This window comes from Helianthus annuus, chromosome 2 (genome assembly GCF_002127325.2).
Source record: "Helianthus annuus cultivar XRQ/B chromosome 2, HanXRQr2.0-SUNRISE, whole genome shotgun sequence".
In the NCBI taxonomy this organism is placed as follows: domain Eukaryota; kingdom Viridiplantae; phylum Streptophyta; class Magnoliopsida; order Asterales; family Asteraceae; genus Helianthus; species Helianthus annuus.
The window spans coordinates 160,955,109-160,962,946 of record NC_035434.2 but is presented as its reverse complement, the minus strand read 5'-3'; the positions used below and the strand labels follow the sequence as shown (position 1 = coordinate 160,962,946).

Genomic DNA, 7,838 nt, shown 5'->3' with positions numbered 1-7,838 from the left:
GTATGTTTGGTCTACAGCTACTACTAGCAACCTAAAACTCAACATGTGGAAGCTTAAAAAAACGTTTTTATTTTGTATTAAGAGTCAAGATTTATATTACATAGATAAATCCAGCCTAGCTTCGCTAGTATTAGCATGACCCAGGGGTGGTTCTATGTACAAACACCGGATTCTCAGGACCCGTTTGGTTTGTAATTTGTAATGAAAACGTGTATAGAAATCTGAAAAGTAACTCATAAATAAAATATGGGTGAACTCATAACCATAAATGTTTAGTTTTCCACTAGTTAACACGCGTTGCTCCTAACCCACTTGGGCACTACATTTCTAATGTGAAAAAAGATCGTTGGTTTCACAACCTGAATGGGATAAGTGATCTTGCCAAAAGGATGGTGGAAACAAAAAAAAAACACATTGATTATCAGTTGCTCTATCGTTTAATATAGTTGTCACTAGTTTTACCGGTTGTAACGATTAGTGTTGAAAGAATTTTTTCTTCAATAAAGCCTGTGAAGATAGATATGCGTAATATGATGGGTGATGGATACATGAACGATTCTTGTATTTGTTACATTGAAAATGAGTTCTTACAACAAATTTAAGTTGAGAGTGTAATGCAACGTTTTCAAAAGATGAAAACTCGTAGGGAATAACGCTAGGTAATATTTTTATTCGTAAAGACCTTCCTATTTTATATCAAATGTTTTTAAATTTCTAATGACGATGTTTTTTTCATTATTGTATCGCACTTTTAATATGTGATAAACGTTACATGATCCGAACCGTCAAACCAACCTAGAATTTCTTATGTTTAGCCATATAAAATTAAAGCATCTATAAAAGTAAACCCACTAAAAAAAATTGTTGGATCCGCAAGACCGCCACCTGTCAATAAGTATCCAACATCGTTGATATTGTAGCATAAATCTTATATGAATAAATAAAAATGTTACTATCATTATTCATTATCATGTATAGTAATATTGCAAGTCGTTATCATATTATAATATCAAGTCCCACCATTATTTATTTTTTTAATTAGCATAATCTAATATCAAAACGAAATGTAAGAATTGCCACCTACCAACAAGAAACTTTCAAGATAAGAAAACATTGATTCCTTAGTCGAATAGAATCCAATAACCTAACTACTAAAGAAACATGTTGCATGAAAAGAAACAATGATGAAAACATGTCACTGTCATATTCATTATATGAAAACTATTTTGTAAAGTTTCAATTTAACCATAGGTCAACTAGAAGGGATAATGGTGTTATCTTCAAATTCAATAACCCAAAACAGCTAAGAACAAAGGTGACATGTCATAGATTTATAGTCATACTAGGATAAATTATTTACTTGACTTTTATGACTAAAACACGATATACACATGTAAATGTAAAATATTGATGTTTATATTATATTATGTCATACCATCACCCGGGATTGCTTTTCGGGTTAGAGAAAGTTATTTGGATAATCATTAAGTGTATAGATAAAATAAAACACAAAGTGTGATATTACATACATTCGTGACAAAGTGTAAATAAAATTTAAAGATAGTTGAATCTCTTTGAATACGCATATCCTTCAAGTGGCCAAAACCTTTATGAGTGTCGTATTAATAAATTAAATAGTTATGGTTTATATCAAACGGGTCACACATAAATCTCTTCTAATCTTTCAATATATGAAGTCCCATATCAGCAACGACAGTTTAAGTGGACTTTGATTGCATCTTTTAAAATAGCTATACACTTGAATATTAAAATTACCGAGTTATAGTCTGCTTGCCTACACACCCACCATAACCGACCAATCCAAAAAGGAACACTTTAAAACCACCAAACAAATGGTTACATAAGAAAACATTACATTACAAAACTGTAAAGGTTCAACTAATTCTCTTATATGTACATAAATCATTCAAGAATGTAACTACATGATTATCATCCAAGTAAACCATAAATATTAGCAAAAGACAGCCCAAGGCCTTTGATCCATGCAGAGATAGAGACCAACTGGCTTAGGGATGAACAAATGGTATCAGGAACCACTACCAAATTTACCAAACCCAAACATTTTTCGGTACTGATTCGGTATCGGGTTCGGCATTCGGTATCGACTTTTGACGTTTTCGGTACCGGTCCGGTCCGATACCGTTTTTTACCCTCAAATACCGTTACCGGTACCGAACCGTACCGGGTATATTTGGTGCCGGTACTGGTACCATTTTTAGGGATTTTTGGTACCGGTTGGTACTGAGCTCGTCCCGAAACTGGCTAACAAAGTTCTTGAACATGTTTGTATGTTGCAGCAATGCAACATATTGCATTCTCTTAGTAACTGCAAGCATGAAACCCATGATAACTTAAAATAGAAGTCATTAAAGGTAAGAAATGAAGCTACAAACAATGTTAGTCTATATTTTTTGTTACCTTAAGTTCCATATCAAAGTGTACTGGGAGATTTTCTCCTTCGACTATAAGTTCAAAAACTTTGGGCAAATCAAGTGCACCAGCATCATCTGCTGAAACTATGCAATAGTATAAAAACGTATAAATTGACTTGCCCAATGTGGAGATGCTTATATAAAAACATCATTAATTGTTGTGGGTGCCTCTTTCATTATTCGTTGAACATGGTAGATTGAAGATTTTTGTGAACCTTTTAATAACTTCGATACTTGAACTCTCCATGAATTTCTAGGTAATGCAAGGTCAAATATCCAATTACTTTAGCGGTCATACACCATCGTCACTTATACTGCATGTAAAACGTTGTGACGAATCAGTTATGCCCATAAAAACAATTGATCTGTACATATAGTGCGCTAATGAAAACACAATTTAAAGAAACAATTTAACAACAAAAAATTGTTATGACAGGTTTAACATTAGTGAATACCAACTGTTAAAAACAACAATTAACAGTTCAACGATCACTAAACCTTATAACTCCATACCCTCGGCCTCTATATTCTCTTTCTATCAACGGAGTAAACCTTCATCTTTTTAAGAAACTTCAGCCCCTTTACGTTCCTGAAAACCAATGCCGTGATTCACAAATCAACAAATCAAATCTTCGTTTTAGATATAATAACAAAGAAATTAAGGTGTAAAGCGGAATCAAACAAAACATTGAAGATTAGGGCTTTGAATATTGAAGAACGTTAAGTTATATGTAGATCTATAAACCAAATACCCAATTGAATTGAGAGGAAGGGTTCATATGAAACTCTTTAATATAAGGATCAATAGATTGTTGAAAAAATCGAGCGATGATCAGTTCGTGTAAACCAATATCATGAAAAAGCTAAATCAAAACAAAGAAAAAACATCAATTAATCGATATACGAAACTAAGTGAACAAAATCAAAGGTAACCAACTTTAAAGAAATCATATTAAACGATTAAAATCACAAAATAAGAAACATACATGTACTTCTTTCTGAATGAATCAAGAACATGCAACAAACAGGAAAAAAAAAAGAATTTTATTCGGATGATCAACAAAATACAAAATAGAATAATGGCAGACGATTATGATAACTGGAGTTGATCGAACGTTCAAAGAATCAACTGCCGGTAGGTTAAACTTTTTAGTGTAGTTTTTTGAAAGGAATAATTGTTCATTTTTTTTTTGTAAAGAACAAAGTGTGATTAATATATGACAGCAAATTGAATGTTAAAACCTTCAAATTCAATTTGCTATTTCCAACTTCATCAGTGGGAGAAGATGAAAATGCACTGCCATCAACATCACATGCATAGTGTACACTTTAATATCTACCAGTAAAAACCCTGTTCAACATTTTCTCAAAATCACAGAATTTATAGTTTCTGAAAAAAAAAAACAATATTCAAAATCTGAAAGGCATTTATGAACGACATTTAGTGAGCTTAGTGAAAGAAAGATGAAAATATGGAAGAACAGCATAACCTTTTCATCAATCCACATTAATGAACTTAGTTGATTGTTAAGGATCCGGACAACGACATCCAATGGAGTCATACCATCAGTTGCTTCAAGTTCTCCAACCTAAATGAGACACAAATCAAATACGTATCAACATCAACCCATATGAACATCAAACAAATTTCAGTAACATTTTGTTTTAAGAGGGGCAGAACAATCTAAATTTAAACCCAAAATAAATGATCACCCGATTGGCATTGAGAGTCTGAATAACCGATTTTATTTATTCCGTCATATGTTCCATTTCTCTCTCGATAAATTCAGCCTGCTTATACCTGGAATTTATAACGGGCAGATGTTAAAAATTATACTTAAACAAATTCCAATACGGTATAAAATAAAAAGTAGTTTGATATAAACATGAGACATCAACAAAGAAAAAGACTATCAGTTGCCTTCAATTTGAAACAAACCTATGTCTCTTTGGTTCATAGGAGGTCAAATGACTGGTCAAAAAGTTTATATTAACGTACTTCTTAATAATCAAAGTGGATATGAGTATTATGACTCACCTCAACTTTAAGGAGAACATCTCGGTTCTGCAAGATTCTCCTGTCCCACTCAGCTATTGCATTAGCTTGCTTCCTGAACTTGCTAGTTCTTTCCTGGAGCTCCACATTTTACTCCTTGATGATCTTTACAGAAAAAAAAAAAACGAAAAAAATAAGAAATTAAGTAAAAACATAAGTGCATAACCAATTAATAACAGAAAATGTTACAATATTTTTAGAATAAAGCAGCAAAACAATGCATCCCTTCAGAAGAGAATTCAGCAGTTAGCTAGTGCCACTGCTAATACAAAATCTCATCAGGAACCATTTAGAAATATGCTCTTTTATGGCCCCCAGGAACAGAGAATACTATGGTAGCATGAGAATTAGCAAAAAAGTCGGTATCACTTTTTACTGGTTATTATTATGTCTATGGGACTTGACTCACCTGTATGTTCATTCTTCATTATCTCTCAGGGACTCAATTATGCATTAATGACTGGATAGAGAAAGTGTTGTCGCAGAAGTGGTGGCACTGCTAGTGGTGGGTAAAAAACTTCGTTGATGGTGAGGGAGGTTAAGTCGTGATTGCTTTCTATACCATTTTCGTGCTCTTAAATAGGAATAATTAAGCTTGAAAATCAAAACAACCATCTGTCCCAATTAAAGTATAAGTTACTATAAAGCCTAGAAACAAACTAATTATATCTAGACAAATAAACAACTTTCGTGCTATTAAATAACAATACGGTGCTTGAAAAAATGATCATATATAGTTCAAAAAAAATGAAATTTATCTCAGACATTTCATCAAACAGTTGCAGTGCATCTAACACCTTTCCATCTTAAAGTACACACAATTCACATTAAAAATCAATACCAGCAAGATAAGAACAATTAAGGTCGAAAATCAAACATTTTACAACCATGAGAAACATTTTATAGATCTTTCCACTACATTCTTAATTTTCCATACCTGAAAAAAACGTGGTCTCCAAAACACCCTTTCTAAGGCTTCAATATGCGTTTCCGGTCAATCAATTTCATACACTCAAACCTCCATTTAGATCCGCCACACTAAATAAAGAAATCACATTGTTGCAAAATAATCAGCAAGTTTGTGAAAAAAATGAATAACCATACAAAAGCACAAACCTCAATTACGTGATTTTGCAAAATAATTAGCAACTTTCCTTTAAACCAGAGATAAATAATGCATGTCGAATGGATTGGCACTTTGGCAGAAACCTATAATAACTATCTACATGGAAACAACACTCATTTAACACAATTACGCCTAAAACAAAAAAAAACTTACAGAGATAAGCAACCCTAGGGTTGCTAGGCTCAACTTCATTAGCCATACGCAGAATCTGAGCAATCTCGACCAACGACGACGACACCACCTCACTATCAAATATCGACTCTCCGAGATTCCCCGCCGTCTGCGTCCGCATGATCCGCCACTGCGGTGTCGGCGTCGGTTGATCTGACGGTCCACCAGCAACTGTACTGCACCGACAAACTTCAAATCTACTTCAAAATCAACAAAAATCAGCCGATTAGGGTTGCTCGATAGAGGAATCGCCGATTAGGGGGAATCGCCGATTAGGGTTTCGGAGCAATCGTTTGATAGATTTTGAGAGAATGAGAGAGAGTAGAGATGATTATTGTGTATTCAAGAATGATTGTACCTCTTCCAAAAAGATCGATTGAAACGGTGAGGAAAGGAATCGCCGATTAAGGTTTGGAGGATATCTCTCGAGATGTTTTGTGAGAATGGAGAGAGAGATGAGACAGCGTATGATTGAAGCCAATTCAATCCCAATCTGAGAGCAATGCCACTTGTCCAATTATTTGAGATATGCCACATCATTGCCTATGTGGCTGCTTAGTTGGCTTCAACCATTAGGTGACATGTGTCCCCCAATGGTTTGCTTTATTAGAGATATATATTTTGATATAACATGCATCAAAATACTACATTATTTGTTTGGTGAATCACACATTAAAGTGTATTGAGGTGACAAATGGTGTTTGGCTTTATGGTATCAAGGTGTCGAATAAGACTTTGCCTTTCAAGTTGTGAGGGTTTTCAAGGTGTTTGACAAAACAGCGGGAAAATCTTACCTTTTTACAACTTTCTTAGTGTTCAAGATAGATCCAGGTGGCCACCGTTGTCACAAATCAACAACCAACAGTCGTTGCATCCTCGCCCCAAGTCTGCTAAACCCTTATACGACCACCACTACAGGCAACCACCATTCGTATCTCAACCATCACTAGATCGTCCTTGTCTCATCCACACTCTTTAGGGTTCGCAGAACGAACCTGCATCTTGGAACCCTAGTCGTTGTCGCCACAATGCGATGCTATTGTTGTCTTTACCAATGTCACGCCGCCACTCTATAACAGTGATTGTTGATAACAACCTAATGCCTTAGCTACACATCCATGCGAGAGATACATTCGCGATGGTGCATGCAAGGGTTAACTCTCATATAAGAGTCGACCCTCTCATGCGAAAGTTCCATGTGAGACTTGAATTTGCGAGAGTTCCAAGCTTGTGTTGCACTTTCGCATGAGAATCTACATCTATGCGAATGTTGCATGCGAGAGTTATCTCGTGTGAAGGTTCGCCAAAAGTTGCAGCACATGAAAGTCTGATAGCCGGAAAAAAGTAGAAACAAACTATGCTTCATTCTTCATCAAGGGTTTAGCAACTACTTACCACAACAAGTTGTTGGATCTCGCCAGAAAACAAAAAAATAACCATCTTTCATTTTATCTTTACGTTTCAAGCCACAACCCTCCCCACGCTTAGCTTGCGGGAGGATATTAGGCTAAGAATGATATTCTAGTATAATATAGGGTACTAAGTGTACCGTTGTCCTATATATAGGATACTCCGGTAAACCCTAATTATGAAAAATCAATACAACATTACATTTTGTGGTTAATCCATATGATAGAACCGCGTAACATATGGGCGTAGATTTTATTATACACAGTGGAGTCCAAAAATGGAGGGACGCCACACAAAATAAATGTTTCACTAGTGTTTGGAAAAAAATCACAAGGTCGGAGTCGGATCTACACATTGGTGGGTTCAAATAAATGAAGACTGAAACTAAAAAGCGGTTTGGTTTGGACACCCCACATGAACGGTTTGTTTAACGGTTTATGTCAGAAACCGGCCATATAAAACCACTCCGGACCGTAAGATTGTTATATATATTTTTATAATATTTTGTATTAGGTATCTCTAATTATTTATACTTGGATTTAATAGAATTAGATTGGTTACTGGTAACTAAAGTTGGTAAAGCCCCGATGAATTTTTCTAATTACGTTTTCTCTATAATATT

The 7,838-nt window shown here is 34.8% G+C and overlaps 1 long non-coding RNA gene across 11 annotated transcripts; it reads right to left on the bottom strand.

Annotated features, from left to right (window-relative positions):
- Positions 1-1,838: 1,838 nt before the first annotated feature.
- Positions 1,839-6,290, bottom strand: LOC118488055. 11 transcript variants are annotated; one of them, XR_004883509.1, is made up of 9 exons: positions 6,165-6,290; positions 5,789-6,003; positions 5,447-5,547; positions 4,919-5,124; positions 4,492-4,614; positions 4,167-4,254; positions 2,952-4,042; positions 2,440-2,767; positions 1,839-2,347 (listed from the first exon to the last, which is right to left on the bottom strand). It is a non-coding gene; the product is annotated as an uncharacterized LOC118488055 (long non-coding RNA). The 11 variants fall into 11 exon arrangements; XR_004883518.1 differs by lacking the exon at positions 4,919-5,124 and adding an exon at positions 5,626-5,731 and having other exon boundaries at positions 5,837-6,003; XR_004883514.1 differs by lacking the exon at positions 4,919-5,124 and adding an exon at positions 5,626-5,727 and having other exon boundaries at positions 5,837-6,003.
- Positions 6,291-7,838: the final 1,548 nt, after the last annotated feature.